We start from the raw sequence: 15,574 nt of genomic DNA, 5'->3' as shown, positions 1-15,574 counted from the left end.
AACAGACCTGCTGACTCTGATTTTCTGGACTGCAAACCAGGTGTAGCGGCCATTGTGGCTGGTGTTCCATCGGCTCAGCAGTAAACAGTTCCCACCCTTGTAAAAATGGATCCAGGTATCAAAGCTAACACAGTCTATGGTGTTACAAACTACATCACACTGTATGGGAACACTGTGTTACAGTCATATTGGTTGTCATGGCCATGTCAGCATCACGTTTCAATCTTTTTTCTTGCTGGAGTTGTTTCCAACATGTACGTGTTTGCCACTGTGTTCATCCCACCCAGTCAAAACATTTCAGCACTGGTATACAGAGACTGGAGAGTGTCTCCAACCACGGTGAAGATGGCTGGTGGTATTATGGAACCTGGCTCCATGATGAGGATGGATAAAATAACAATTTATTTGTGGAGACAAGTTCTGGATAACTTGAATTGCAGGTTTAAATAGATTCTATCTATAACCCTAACACTATTAAAGACTAAACAGATTGTATTAGGTCATTATATCAGTCTCACATTCCCAATTTCTTCTAAAGTTCAAGCTCAAGTTTCACTTTATTGTTATATACATATAAAAGGACCATGCAATGAAATGCATATGCTCTGGCTCTCTATACCCTTAAAAACTATATATAAGGAAATAATTAATAACAAAAACAATAAATCAGAAATCCCACAAAAAAACTCTGAAGTTATGTAAGGCGCCTACTGTTCATTATTCTGACCGCCAGGGGGTAAAAACTTTGAGGCAGCTGGTCAGAGCTCTACTCTGTAAGCATTGTCTGAGGGACGGAGTGGGAACAGACCATGTGCTGGGTGGATGGTGTCTTCCATGATACTTAGGACCTTCCTTCTGCAACAGGTGGTGCAAATACGCTGGAGCTGTGGCAGTGCTCGTTCCTATGATTTTTTTGATGCTGTTTTTACCGCACCAGTATGCTTCCAGTAAGGATGCTCTTTATGGTCATCTCATAGAAATTGACCAGGGTTTTTCTGGACATTCTGAAATTTGTAAGATATCTCAGAAAGTATAGTCTCTTTTGTGGCATCTTACTGACACAACTGGTTTAGAGACCAGGAGAAGGAGTTTGAGATTTGAATGCCTAAAAATCTTAAGTTCTGCACAATTTCAACAGGGACATCGTTGATGTAAACTGGTGTCTGAAACGTTTTGGACTTCCTAAAATCAACAATTATCTCCTTTATTTTCTCAACATTTAGGGCGAGGTTGTTACACCGTATGGATAGGTCCCTCACCTTCTCCCTGCAGGCATCTTAATATATTTTTATTAATTCCCGTGGGGAAATTCTTTCTTTGCATTTAAGCCATCCTAGCTGTGTAGCTAGGAGCAGTGGGCAGCCACTGTGCAGCACCCGGGGACCAACTCCAGTTCGTCTTGCCATGCCTCGGTCAGGGGCACAGACAGCAGTATTAACCCTAACATGCATGTCTTTTTGAAGGTGGGGGAAACCGGAGCACCCAGAGAAAACCCACTGCAGACATGGGGAGAACATGCAAACTCCACACAGAGGATGACCTGGGATGACCCCCAAGGTTGGACTACCCCGGGGTTCGAACCCGGGACCTTGCTGTGAGGCAACAGCGCTAACCACTGGGCCGCCATGCCATGATTTATCAGTCCAGTTACTGTGGTGTCATCTGCAAATGTCACTATGCTCTCATGATATTTGGCAACACAGTCATGTGTGAACAAAGAAAGGGACTAAGACAACAACCCTGCCGTGCCCCCCGTGTGGAGAACTATGGTAGATGAGTAGCTGGTACCTGCTCTCACTGTCTGAGGTCTGCCTGTCAGAGAGTCACTTACAGATAGAATTACAAAGACCAAAGTCCTTAAGCTTTAACACCAATTTAGATGGTATTAAATGCCGAGCTGTAGTCAATAAACAACATTCTGACATAGGTGTTTTTTCCTTCAAGGTGTTTTATGCCCGTATGCAGAGCCAATGACACAGCATCTTCCACACATCTATTTGACCACAACAGGTCTGTAGTCATTAAGACAGGATGTAGGTGATTTTTTTTGGGTACAGGCACAATAAGGGTTTTCTTAAAGCATGTAGGAACCACACATAATGACAATGACCGGTTAAAAATGTCTGTAAAAACATTCGATAGCTAACTAGAGCAACTCTTAAGGACACAAGATGAGATACCATCTGGGCTGGCAGCTTTGCGGGCTTTGACAGATTTAAAAACCTTACTCAGGCCAGCCTCTGTCACTCGATATGTTACCTCGTTGAGTGAGTGACCAACAGGGTTCTGTGTATTGTCTGGTGGTCCAGAATTACACTCAGAGCAGGCATAGAACCTGTTCAGGTCATCTGAGAGTGAAGCGGTGGTGTTGGTAAAACTGTCTGGCTTGAGTTTGTAGTCCGTAATCGCTTGGAGTCCTTGCCACATGCACCTGGAGTCCCAGCCGTTGTAATGCTGTTCTAGTTTATCCCGGTATTGTTTTTTGGTTGACTTGGTGGCTTTCCTTAGTGCGTACCTGACTCCATTGTATCAGTCCTTATTCCCAACTTTAAAAGTGGCAGTCCTTTCTTTTAGTCTCAGCCAAAGGTCGCTATTGATCTAAGGTTTCTGATTTGAATAGGACCGGATGGCATGAGTACATACAGGTGTCCACACAGAATTCCACATGGTCAGTAACTGTATCAGTGTATTCGTTCAGGTTCAGAGGGTTCCTAAAAACCAGCCAATCTATTGAATCAAAACAACCCTGAAGTTTGAGCTCATTTTTCCGCTGACCAGCACTGTACTGTCCTCAAGGTGGGCTTCTCACTCTTAGCTGTCTGCCTGTAAACAGGTAGCAAGAGCACGGATGAATGGTCCGATTTCCCAAAATGAGGCCGTGGAATAGACCTGTATGCTCCCTTGATCGTGGAGTAGCAGTGAGCCAAGATCTCGTCGCCCCTGGTTATACAGCTGACATGCTGGAAGTATTTAGGTAGTACTGATTTGAGGCTGCAGTGGTTGAAGTCCCTCGCCACAATAGAAATAGCCTGTGGATGCTGATTCTCATAGTTGCTGATTGCGCCATAGAGCTCTTCCAGAGCTGCTGTACTGTGCTGTGCTGCTTGTGGTGTACTGTACTGCTTGTGGTGGAATGTAATCTACAGTTATCAGGATGGAGGGGAATTCTCTTGGTAGATAAAATGGTCGACACCTAATTGTAAGCTGTTCCAGCAGGCGAACAGGACTGGGAGATTACTTCCACATCAGTGCACCACGAGTTGTTAACCAGGAAGCATACTCCCCCACATTTTACCTTGCCGGTCGTTTCACACAAGCAGTCCAGTTGGTGCACGGAGAAGCTGTCGGGCTATATGGCCCTGTCCGGGATGTTCACGGTCAGCCAGGTCTCAGTAAAACACAACCCGCAGCAATCCCTCGTGTCCCATTGGGCACTAATAAGGCAGTGGAGTTCATCTAGCTTGTTGCCGAAAGATTGTACATTGGCTAGCAAAATGCCAGGAATGGAAGGCCGAGTTGGGCGATGCCATAACCTAACCAGGACCCTGCCTCGCATTACACGTCTCTGCCTGTTTTGTGGTCAGTTGCTGGTTGCTCCAAGACACCATAGGGTTGGAAACAATGTCTTTGGTGTCTCCGGAGGTGCACACAAGTCTGGAACATTTAGTCTTAAGTCAAGTAAGGTCTGATGGTCATAAATGATTGTTGTAGATGTAGTATTTCTGAGAAAGCTAACAGTTAAGCTTTTTACGTAAAAGCATATATTTGTAATCACCAATATTTCAATTAGTAACTGTAATTTAATTACATTTTTTCTCAGAAACTGTAACATTACAATTACATTTATTTTGTAATTTAATTACATTACACCGTTGCATGTAACTAGTTACTCCCCAACACTTGTCCTCAGGAGAAGTCAATCGGATGAATGGTTGTTGAGAAAACTGAAGGACAGACAGACAGACAGACTCCTTCCATTTTAGTTAGGTGAGCTACACCCGTGGTACCGTAGGGGGATTAGTCAGCTCTTACCATGTTCTTGTAGGTCCGGCAGGAAGAAGTCCACCTGCTTTCTTCACACAGTCCTGCACGCAAAAACAAACCTGATGCCATTCCAGACATCGCTTATCCTGTTTTGATGTGGTAGTCACACAGCGTGGCTTTTCAAATAGTGCCTTAAAATGTGTTTTGCTGCAGTTACTTCATAGTTTGAAGTGATTGTCGTGTTCTGCCAGACAAAGGGCACTTGAACAAGTCTCACTGATTCAGCTGAAAGCACCAGTACAGGACAGTATTCAAGTATTGCTGCTGACAATTTTGGTGTTATCAAGTACTTTAATTTACTTTACAGTAGTCAGTGAAAGGGCATCCGCTGCCAGATGCTGCCCCTGTTTTAGATGTCTGTTAAAAGGCATGATTAAGAACTCTGTGGTTGCCCTTTTTTGTTTTGTAGTATTTGCTTTTGGATTTAATCAGGTTTCATATAAAGATATCAGATGTCCAAGTTCTGAGGCACGGTGGTGCAGTGGTTAGTGCGGTCGCCTCACAGCAAGAAGGTCCTGGGTTTGAGCCCCGGGGTAGTCCAACCTTGGGGGTCGTCCTCTGTGTGGAGTTTGCATGTTCTCCCCATGTCTGCGTGGGTTTCCTCCGGGGGCTCCGGTTTCCTCCCACAGTCCAAAGACCTGTAGGCCAGGTGAACCACCCGTACTAAATTGTCCCTAGGTGTGTGTGTGTGTGTGTGTGTGTGTGTGTCTCCAGAGTGTCTCCCCGCCTGCCACCCAACGACTGCTGGGATAGGCTCCAGCATCCCCGCGACCCTGGGCAGGATAAGCAGCTTGGATAATGGATGGGTGGAAATGTACAAGTTATTTCAATTAGCTCAAAATGTGCTACGTGTCCACACAGTGATGACAAAGAAAGTACCCCAACCCTGAACGCTGTGGTTTTTTGTTTTTTTTTAAATATCAGTTCATGAGCCGTGATTATATAGCCCTCGTCTAGGCCTCAGCAAGTCCAAACAGTAGCCTCATGTGAGTCAACACACACGACAGATTTGAATCTGTCATGAGTTATTTCAAATGAAGTCATTTATCTGAATAGTGCTGAAACGATTTATCGATTAATGAATTGATTGACAAAAAAATAATCAATTAGAATTTTGTTAGATTAATTGTTTTAAGTCAACATCAGGTAAAAAAACAAAAACAACATTTGCTTGTTGCTGCTTCCTCTTATCTGTATCATTATGAAATTAATACTTTGGACTCTGGACTGGATTCATCACTAATTTTGACTTTTAGACAATTAGAAAGTAATCATTAGTTGATGCCCCAGAACTTAACTTCTTCTGTAAGAAAAGACCGATAGATTCAAACAGAAAACAGCCACTGCTGGGGGTTGATGCTGAAAGAGTTTTAAAAACGATTGCATCATAGGGGGATGTACCTACCCTTTAAATGCCAAGACCCTTATGAACCTGGCTTCTGACTCACTCACAAACTGGCGTCTCATGTTCAGTTGTGCCATCTGCAAGGATGCCCACTTCCAGGGACGCTTTTGTGTATGATTTCTGGGGGTTGGGGATAATTAGTAATTGTGGAAGAGGTTGGCATTTTCTCTCCTCCAAGTACTTGGGTAAAGTTTTCACAAGGAACTGCCACTTTGTGAAATTGAATGTATGATAATGAATATAACTTTGGACAGTCAACAATATTAAGTTACCTCGTAACGTTCCGTCAAATTGTGTCTGTGGCGTAGCAAAAAGCCTCCCGTGCTGAATTCCCTTCAGAACAGGGCGCTCTATTTAAAGGTAACCATAGAAACAACTGACAACTGCTTTCTCTTGCACCCGAACTACAGAGAACCGCTCCAAGCATGAGAAATACCAAGTGTTTCAGAGTCTCATGCTCAGTGCATGAGGTTTGACAGCCTGCATGTGTAGATTTGGGGGGCAGTCGGCCCCTCTAAAAATGTTTCGGGGCGTATCTAAAATATATATGATGACGTACGATGTTAAAGATTTTGCATCATTCGTAATTAATATGATCCTAGTCATTGGTAATAAAATTAGCAAAATCTGTTTTTGTTGCACCCCCACCAGTATTCTGTCTTACCCTCTCCCAGGTATTATATCACTTGGTATGCGGTTTCATTCAAGGTAGGATTTCACAAAAACACCACGTAAGACGTAGAGCACGTCTCACTTGCATCTCTGGATGGAGTTTCTGTGAAATCCTACCTCCTGTAGCGTTCAAACAAATAAATCTTTTGGGTCATGTCTAGTTGGTAACCCTAGATTTGTGAAACTCTCGCCCCAACCTAACTAACCCAACGCCAGCAGCGTAACAAGACAGCGCCGGGCCCCACTGCAAGGTGGTCAAAGCGACTTACAATAAGTGCATCATTTAACGTAGGGAATCAGGAGAACTACTAGTCATCAGAGGTCATAAGTGCATCTTTTCTATAAACAAGCATCTAAGAGCAAAACCAATGCTAAAGTAAAAGTGCAAGAAAGATTTTTTTGTTTTTAAATGAGTGAATACAACAAGTGCTAAGAACAAGTAACAGGGTAGTAGTTCTTGAAGAGGTGAGTTTTCAACCTGCGCTGAAAGATGAGCAGCGACTCTGCTGTCCTGACATCAGTGGGGAGTTCATTCCACCACTGTGGGGCCAGGACAGAATAGAGCCGGGACCAGGTCGATGGGCAGCAAGGGCCTCTGAGCGACGGGGCAACCAGGCGTCCCGAGGCAGCAGAGCGAAGTGGTCGGGCGGGGGTGTGGGGCTTGACCATGGCCTGGAGATAGGAAGGAGCTGTTCCTTTCACTGCTCTGTAGGCTAGCACCAGAGTCTTAAACTGGATGTGAGCAGCTACTGGGAGCCAGTGTAGGGACATGAAAAGGGGAGGTGTGTGGGAGAACTTAGGGCAGTTGAACACCAGACGAGCTGCAGCTTTCTAAACAAGCTCCAGAAGTCTGATGGCCGACGCTGGGGCACCAGCAAGGAGGGAGTTGCCGTAGTCCAGCCGGGAGATGACCAGAGCCAGATGTAACATAACATTATGTCAATGACAAATGAAAGGAGTGAAAGCATACAGCTTTAAAACGACCAGCAACAGCAAAATGCACTGCCTCACCTAAATGGCGTGATTAGTAGGAAAACAGACTGCGGTCCTACAGAAGAGGAGTCATAGTAGCAAGGCTCAGACAGTGACAGACTAGCCCACTTAACAACTGCTGGTGTCACAGCACCATAACACATGAAAACAGTCGGTGACAGTGCACCTTTACACAGACGAAAACATAACTGGTGATGGCGCACCCACAGTTACACAACATTTTTTATATCTGTGCGTAGGCCTGATACACACAGGAAACACAAGTGTAAGTTGATTAGTCAAATAAATAAGTTCTAATTGCATCACAAGGCGCACTCGTCGGGCTTTTCGCTGTGTGAAGTTGTCTGTTCTACTGCATAGTAGGCAGTAGTACGCATGTCCACACTTTTGAAAATACCGTATACCATAGACTCAGTGCTGCGAACTTTGATACGATGGTGGCGAGATAAGGAGGGGCCCATGCGTGCAGGCCCCAGTGCAGTTGCATTATCTGCATATATGGTAGTTTAACCACAGCACAATTACCTTAACCTAACCTTAACCGTTAGGTCACCTAAAGCTAACCCATAGCTAACCCAAAACCTGATCTTGACCTCAACCCAACCCTAACCTGAACCTCACGTTTACTTGATTCTAATCCTCCATTGTCTGCCACAGTCAAGCCAAGTGCACATGTGCGAGAGTTTCGCCAGTCTAAGGCTACCATCTAGACAGGACCAGTCTTTTGATCAGTTTTTAAAGGGGTAGTTCACTTTTTGGGGGAGTTTGGTTAATTTCAGCATAGGGGACACACTGCATTGCCCCAGACTATTTTATCATGCGAAAGATGTGAATGTAGTATGAACATGGCACTCAGCACGAGCAGCCAGTGCTAAGGGCAGCGATCCTGCCCTCTAAAAAAGCATCCAAATGTGCTTCTAGTTACTGCAACACAACGTTCATAGCTACTCTGTGTATTCTTGTTAGTCTTGTTAGTCATCATGTTAGTTACATGTTAGTACCATGTTAGCATCATGTCAGTGCCATGTTAGCACCAAGTTAGCACTATGTTAGCGTCATGTTAGCACCAGCTGCTCACACTGAGTGAATGATCATAACCACACTCACATTCAGTGCACAGAGAAATGGTGTGGGGCAATGCAGTATTGTGCCCTAGACCACAGAAAATAGCCAAAACTGCTCCTGTAAGTGTTTCTGATGGTCAGCTTGCTTTTCTGGGGTGTCGGTTAGCTAAAAACACAATTCAGACAAGCTAACGTTAGCTCTGTTGAACTGCCGCGAAAGCATCTGTGTTACAATGTCAATGTTAAGCGTCCAGTCAGGATGTGATGTAAATAATGTGTAACGTTAGCTACTCCACTGAACATGTGCAGTCAATACCAGACATACTAGACCTCCAGTTACACACTGCCAATGATTCTGTATCATTTTGTTCACATCTAAAGTTTCACACTATGTGTCTGTTCATATTAAGCATATGTAGTATGTAAGTTTTGATTTGTTGAAAGCTGAAACAGGAGAATGTTATCAGTCAGTTGTCAGGTTAGCTTGACTATTGCTGAACAACAGGGTCACTTCTGTCATGTATGTAAAACCACAGAATCAAGGTTCACTGTCTTTTTCACACCGGTGTTTGTTGTTACGGACCAAAGGCGGTTTTTCCCAGGGACTGTCTACCGGATATGGAAACCTCTGGAGTTCAGTACTGGATCACACCTCTCTGCTGGAAGATATGGCACCAAGCATGGCACACTTACAGCTTGTTGCTAGTGGTCTGTACTTCCTGTATTGAAAAGTCCAAAATGTTGTGGATGTTTCTTCATCTGATCTTAAAGAGAGTCTTTATCCAGTCACGCTGCGGACACCAGAAGGTGTGACTTTCCGGACACCAGAAGGTGTGCGGCCTTCCTGCCTTTTCCCATCACAACATCTTTCACAACTCGTCCATAACGTGGAAGGCTTTCTTGCTTTAGCAGGGATGAACTGCACTGGAAGTTAATACGCATTGCAAATGCGAGTACGTATGAATTCCTGTCTGAAAGTCGTTGGCAACTGTGACGGTTTACCGTCGAACATCTTTGTTTTAGAAACGTTCAGTGAATTATGTTGGTTAAATAAGAGATGCATTGTAATGTTTTACTTTTTGCTTTTGTTCTGTAGAGATTTCAAATCTATGGCAAACATGCACAAACCTGTATGTGTGTGTGTGTGTGTGTCTCTGTCATTGGTCTGTGAAAATAAATGATCCAACATGTACTTAAAATGCTGAATATCTGTACTGGGCTGTGGCTCTGCTGGTCCCATGTGAGATGTGCTGGTCGTGTACTGTATGTCGGAGTTAAGGGAGGGTGACGATTAAATGTATAGTGTGAAACTGAAGGATGACCGCATGTGATTTGAGGTTTTCTCTTCACTCACCTGACACATCACTCACTGACCTCAGTCAAGTCACCTGACACATCAATCACTGACCTCAGTCAACTCACCTGACACATCACTCACTGACCTCAGTCAACTCACCTGACACATCACTCACTGACCTCAGTCAACTTACCTGACACATCACTCACTGACATCAGTCAAGTCACCTGACACATCACTCACTGACCTCAGAGTCAACTCACTTGACACATCACTCACTGACATCAGTCGACTCACCTGACACGTCAATCACTGACCTGTCAACTCACCTGACACATCACTCACTGACCTCAGTCAAGTCACCTGACACATCACTCACTGACCTCAGTCAAGTCACCTGACACATCACTTAATGACCTCAGTCAAGTCACCTGACACATCACTCACTGACCTCAGTCAAGTCACCTGACACATCACTCACTGACGTTAGAGTCAAGTCACCTGACACATGACTCACTGACCTCAGTCAAGTCACCTGACACGTCACTCACTGACCTCAGTCAACTCACCTGACACGTCACTCACTGACCTCAGTCAACTCACCTGTCACATCACTCACTGACGTTAGAGTCAAGTCACCTGACACATCACTCACTGACCTCAGTCAAGTCACCTGACACATCACTTACTGACCTCAGTCAACTCACCTGACACGTCACTCACTGACCTCAGTCAACTCACCTGACACATCACTTACTGACCTCAGTCAAGTCACCTGACACATCACTCACTGACCTCAGTCAACTCACCTGACACGTCAATCACTGACCTCAGTCAAGTCACCTGACACATCACTCACTGACGTTAGAGTGAAGTCACCTGACACATCACTTACTAACCTCAGTCAAGTCACCTGACACATCACTTACTGACCTCAGTCAACTCACCTGACACATCACTCACTGACCTCAGTCAACTTACCTGACACGTCAATCACTGACCTCAGTCAACTCACCTGACACGTCAATCACTGACCTCAGTCAACTCACCTGACACATCACTCACTGACGTCAGAGTCAACTCACCTGACACATCACTCACTGACCTCAGTCAACTCACCTGACACATCACTCACTGACCTCAGTCTACTCACCTGACACGTCAATCACTGACCTCAGTCAACTCACCTGACACGTCAATCACTGACCTCAGTCAACTCACCTGACACATCACTTACTGACCTCAGTCAAGTCACCTGACACATCATTCACTGACCTCAAAGTCAACTCACCTGACACGTCACTCACTGACGTCAGTCAACTCACCTGACACATCACTTACTGACCTCAGTCAACTCACCTGACACATCACTCACTGACCTCAGAGTCAAGTCACCTGACACATCACTCACTGACCTCAGTCCACTCACGTGACACATCACTCACTGACCTCAGAGTCAAGTCACCTGACACATCACTCACTGACCTCAGTCAACTCACCTGTCACATCACTCACTAACCTCAGAGTCAAGTCACCTGACACATCACTCACTGACCTCCGTCAAGTCACCTGACACATCACTCACTGACCTCAGTCAACTCACCTGTCACATCACTCACTGACCTCAGAGTCAACTCACCTGTCACATCACTCACTGACCTCCGTCAAGTCACCTGACACATCACTCACTGACCTCAGAGTCAAGTCACCTGACACATCACTCACTGACCTCAGTCAACTCACCTGGCACGTCACTCACTGACGTCAGTCAACTCACCTGACACATCAGTCACTGACCTCAGAGTCAACTCACGTGACACATCAGTCACTGACCTCAGTCAACTCACCTGACACGTCACTCACTGACGTCAGTCAACTCACCTGACACATCACTCACTGACCTCAGTCAACTCACCTGACACATCACTCACTGACGTCAGTCAACTCACCTGACACGTCACTCACTGACGTCAGTCAACTCACCTGACACGTCACTCACTGACGTCAGTCAACTCACCTGACACGTCACTCACTGACGTCAGTCAACTCACGTGACACATCAGTCACTGACCTCAGTCAACTCACCTGACACGTCACTCACTGACGTCAGTCAACTCACCTGACACATCACTCACTGACCTCAGTCAAGTCACCTGACACATCACTCACTGACCTCCGTCAAGTCACCTGTCAAATCACTCACTGACGTTAGAGTGAAGTCACCTGACACATCACTTACTAACCTCAGTCAAGTCACCTGACACATCACTTACTAACCTCAGTCAAGTCACCTGACACATCACTCACTGACCTCAGTCAACTCACCTGACACATCACTCACTGACCTCAGTCAACTCACCTGACACATCACTCACTGACCTCAGTCAACTCACCTGACACGTCAATCACTGACCTCAGTCAACTCACCTGACACGTCAATCACTGACCTCAGTCAACTCACCTGACACATCACTTACTGACCTCAGTCAAGTCACCTGACACATCACTCACTGACGTTAGAGTGAAGTCACCTGACACATCACTTACTAACCTCAGTCAAGTCACCTGACACATCACTTACTGACCTCAGTCAACTCACCTGACACATCACTCACTGACCTCAGTCAACTTACCTGACACGTCAATCACTGACATCAGTCAACTCACCTGACACGTCAATCACTGACCTCAGTCAACTCACCTGACACATCACTCACTGACCTCAGTCAACTCACCTGACACATCACTCACTGACGTCAGAGTCAACTCACCTGACACATCACTCACTGACCTCAGTCAACTCACCTGACACATCACTCACTGACCTCAGTCTACTCACCTGACACGTCAATCACTGACCTCAGTCAACTCACCTGACACGTCAATCACTGACCTCAGTCAACTCACCTGACACATCACTTACTGACCTCAGTCAAGTCACATGACACATCACTCACTGACCTCAAAGTCAACTCACCTGACACGTCACTCACTGACGTCAGTCAACTCACCTGACACATCACTTACTGACCTCAGTCAACTCACCTGACACATCACTCACTGACCTCAGAGTCAAGTCACCTGACACATCACTCACTGACCTCAGTCCACTCACGTGACACATCACTTACTGACCTCAGAGTCAAGTCACCTGACACATCACTCACTGACCTCAGTCAACTCACCTGACACATCACTCACTGACCTCAGAGTCAAGTCACCTGACACATCACTCACTGACCTCAGTCCACTCACGTGACACATCACTTACTGACCTCAGAGTCAAGTCACCTGACACATCACTCACTGACCTCAGTCAACTCACCTGTCACATCACTCACTGACCTCAGAGTCAAGTCACCTGACACATCACTCACTGACCTCCGTCAAGTCACCTGACACATCACTCACTGACCTCAGTCAACTCACCTGTCACATCACTCACTGACCTCAGAGTCAACTCACCTGTCACATCACTCACTGACCTCCGTCAAGTCACCTGACACATCACTCACTGACCTCAGAGTCAAGTCACCTGACACATCACTCACTGACCTCAGTCAACTCACCTGGCACGTCACTCACTGACGTCAGTCAACTCACCTGACACATCAGTCACTGACCTCAGAGTCAACTCACGTGACACATCAGTCACTGACCTCAGAGTCAAGTCACCTGACACATCACTCACTGACCTCAGTCAACTCAACTGACACATCAATCTCTGACCTCAGAGTCAACTCACCTGACACATCAATCACTGACCTCAGTCAACTCACCTGACACATCACATACTGGCATCATTCAACTCACCTGACACATCAATCACTGACCTCAGTCAACTCACCTGACACATCACTCACTGACCTCACTCAACTCACCTGACACATCACTCACTGACCTCAGTCAAGTCACCTGACACATCACTCACTGAAGTTAGAGGCAAGTCACCTGACACATCACTCACTGACCTCAGTCAAGTCACCTGACACATCACTCACTGACCTCAGAGTCAAGTCACCTGACACATCACTCACTGACCTCAGTCAAGTCACCTGACACATCACTCACTGACCTCAGAGTCAACTCACCTGTCATATCAGTCACTGACCTCAGAGTCAACTCACCTGTCACATCACTCACTGACCTCAGTCAAGTCACCTGACACGTCACTCACTGACCTCAGTCAACTCACCTGGCACGTCACTCACTGACGTCAGTCAACTCACCTGGCACGTCACTCACTGACGTCAGTCAACTCACCTGACACGTCACTCACTGACCTCAGAGTCAACTCACCTGACACATGACTCACTGACCTCAGTCAACTCACCTGACACGTCACTCACTGACCTCAGTCAACTCAACTGACACATCACTCACTGACCTCAGAGTCAACTCACCTGACACATCAATCACTGACCTCAGTGAACTCACCTGACACATCACTGACTGACCTCAGTCAAGTCACCTGACACATCACTCACTGACCTCAGTCAAGTCACCTGTCAAATCACTCACTGACCTCAGTCAAGTTACCTGACACGTCACTCACTGACCTCAGTCAACTCAACTGACACATCACTCACTGACCTCAGAGTCAACTCACCTGACACATCAATCACTGACCTCAGTGAACTCACCTGACACATCACTCACTGACCTCAGTCAACTCACCTGACACATCACTCACTGACCTCAGTCAACTCACCTGACACATCACTCACTGACCTCAGTCAACTCACCTGACACATCACTCACTGACCTCAGTCAAGTTACCTGACACGTCACTCACTGACCTCATTCAACTCACCTGTCACATCACTGACTGACCTCAGTCAAGTCACCTGACACATCACTCACTGACCTCAGTCAAGTCACCTGACACATCACTCACTGACCTCAGTCAAGTCACCTGTCAAATCACTCACTGACGTTAGAGTCAAGTCACCTGACACATCACTCACTGACCTCAGTCAAGTTACCTGACACATCACTCACTGACCTCAGTCAAGTCACCTGACACATCACTCACTGACCTCAGTCAAGTCACCTGTCACATCACTCACTGACCTCAGTCAAGTTACCTGACACGTCACTCACTGACCTCAGTCAACTCACCTGTCACATCACTCACTGACCTCAGTCAAGTTACCTGACACATCAATCACTGACCTCAGTCAACTCACCTGACACATCACTCACTGACCTCAGTCAACTCACCTGACACATCAATCACTGACCTCAGTCAACTCACCTGACACATCACTCACTGACCTCAGTCAAGTCACTTGACACATCACTCACTGACCTCAGTCAAGTCACCTGACACATCACTCACTGACCTCAGTCAAGTCACCTGACACATCACTCACTGACCTCAGTCAAGTCACCTGTCAAATCACTCACTGACGTTAGAGTCAAGTCACCTGACACATCACTCACTGACCTCAGTCAAGTTACCTGACACATCACTCACTGACCTCAGTCAACTCACCTGACACATCACTCACTGACCTCAGTCAAGTTACCTGACACATCACTCACTGACCTCAGTCAAGTCACCTGACACATCACTCACTGACCTCAGTCAACTCACCTGACACATCACTCACTGACCTCAGTCAACTCACCTGACACATCACTCACTGACCTCAGTCAAGTCACCTGTCACATCACTCACTGACCTCAGTCAACTCACCTGTCACATCACTCACTGACCTCAGTCAAGTCACCTGTCACATCACTCACTGACCTCAGTCAACTCACCTGTCACATCACTCACTGACCTCAGTCAAGTCACCTGTCACATCACTCACTGACCTCAGTCAAGTCACCTGTCACATCACTCACTGACCTCAGTCAAGTTACCTGACACATCACTCACTGACCTCAGTCAACTCACCTGACACATCACTCACTGACATCAGTCAAGTCACCTGACACATCAATCACTGACCTCAGTCAACTCACCTGACAGATCAATCACTGACCTCAGTCAACTCACCTGACACATCACTCACTGACCTCAGTCAACTCACCTGACACATCACTTAATGACCTCAGTCAAGTCACCTGACACATCACTCACTGACCTCA

The sequence above is a fragment of the Lampris incognitus genome, chromosome 13 (genome assembly GCF_029633865.1).
Source record: "Lampris incognitus isolate fLamInc1 chromosome 13, fLamInc1.hap2, whole genome shotgun sequence".
Classification (NCBI taxonomy): Eukaryota; Metazoa; Chordata; class Actinopteri; order Lampriformes; family Lampridae; genus Lampris; species Lampris incognitus.
This window is presented reverse-complemented; position numbering follows the sequence as displayed.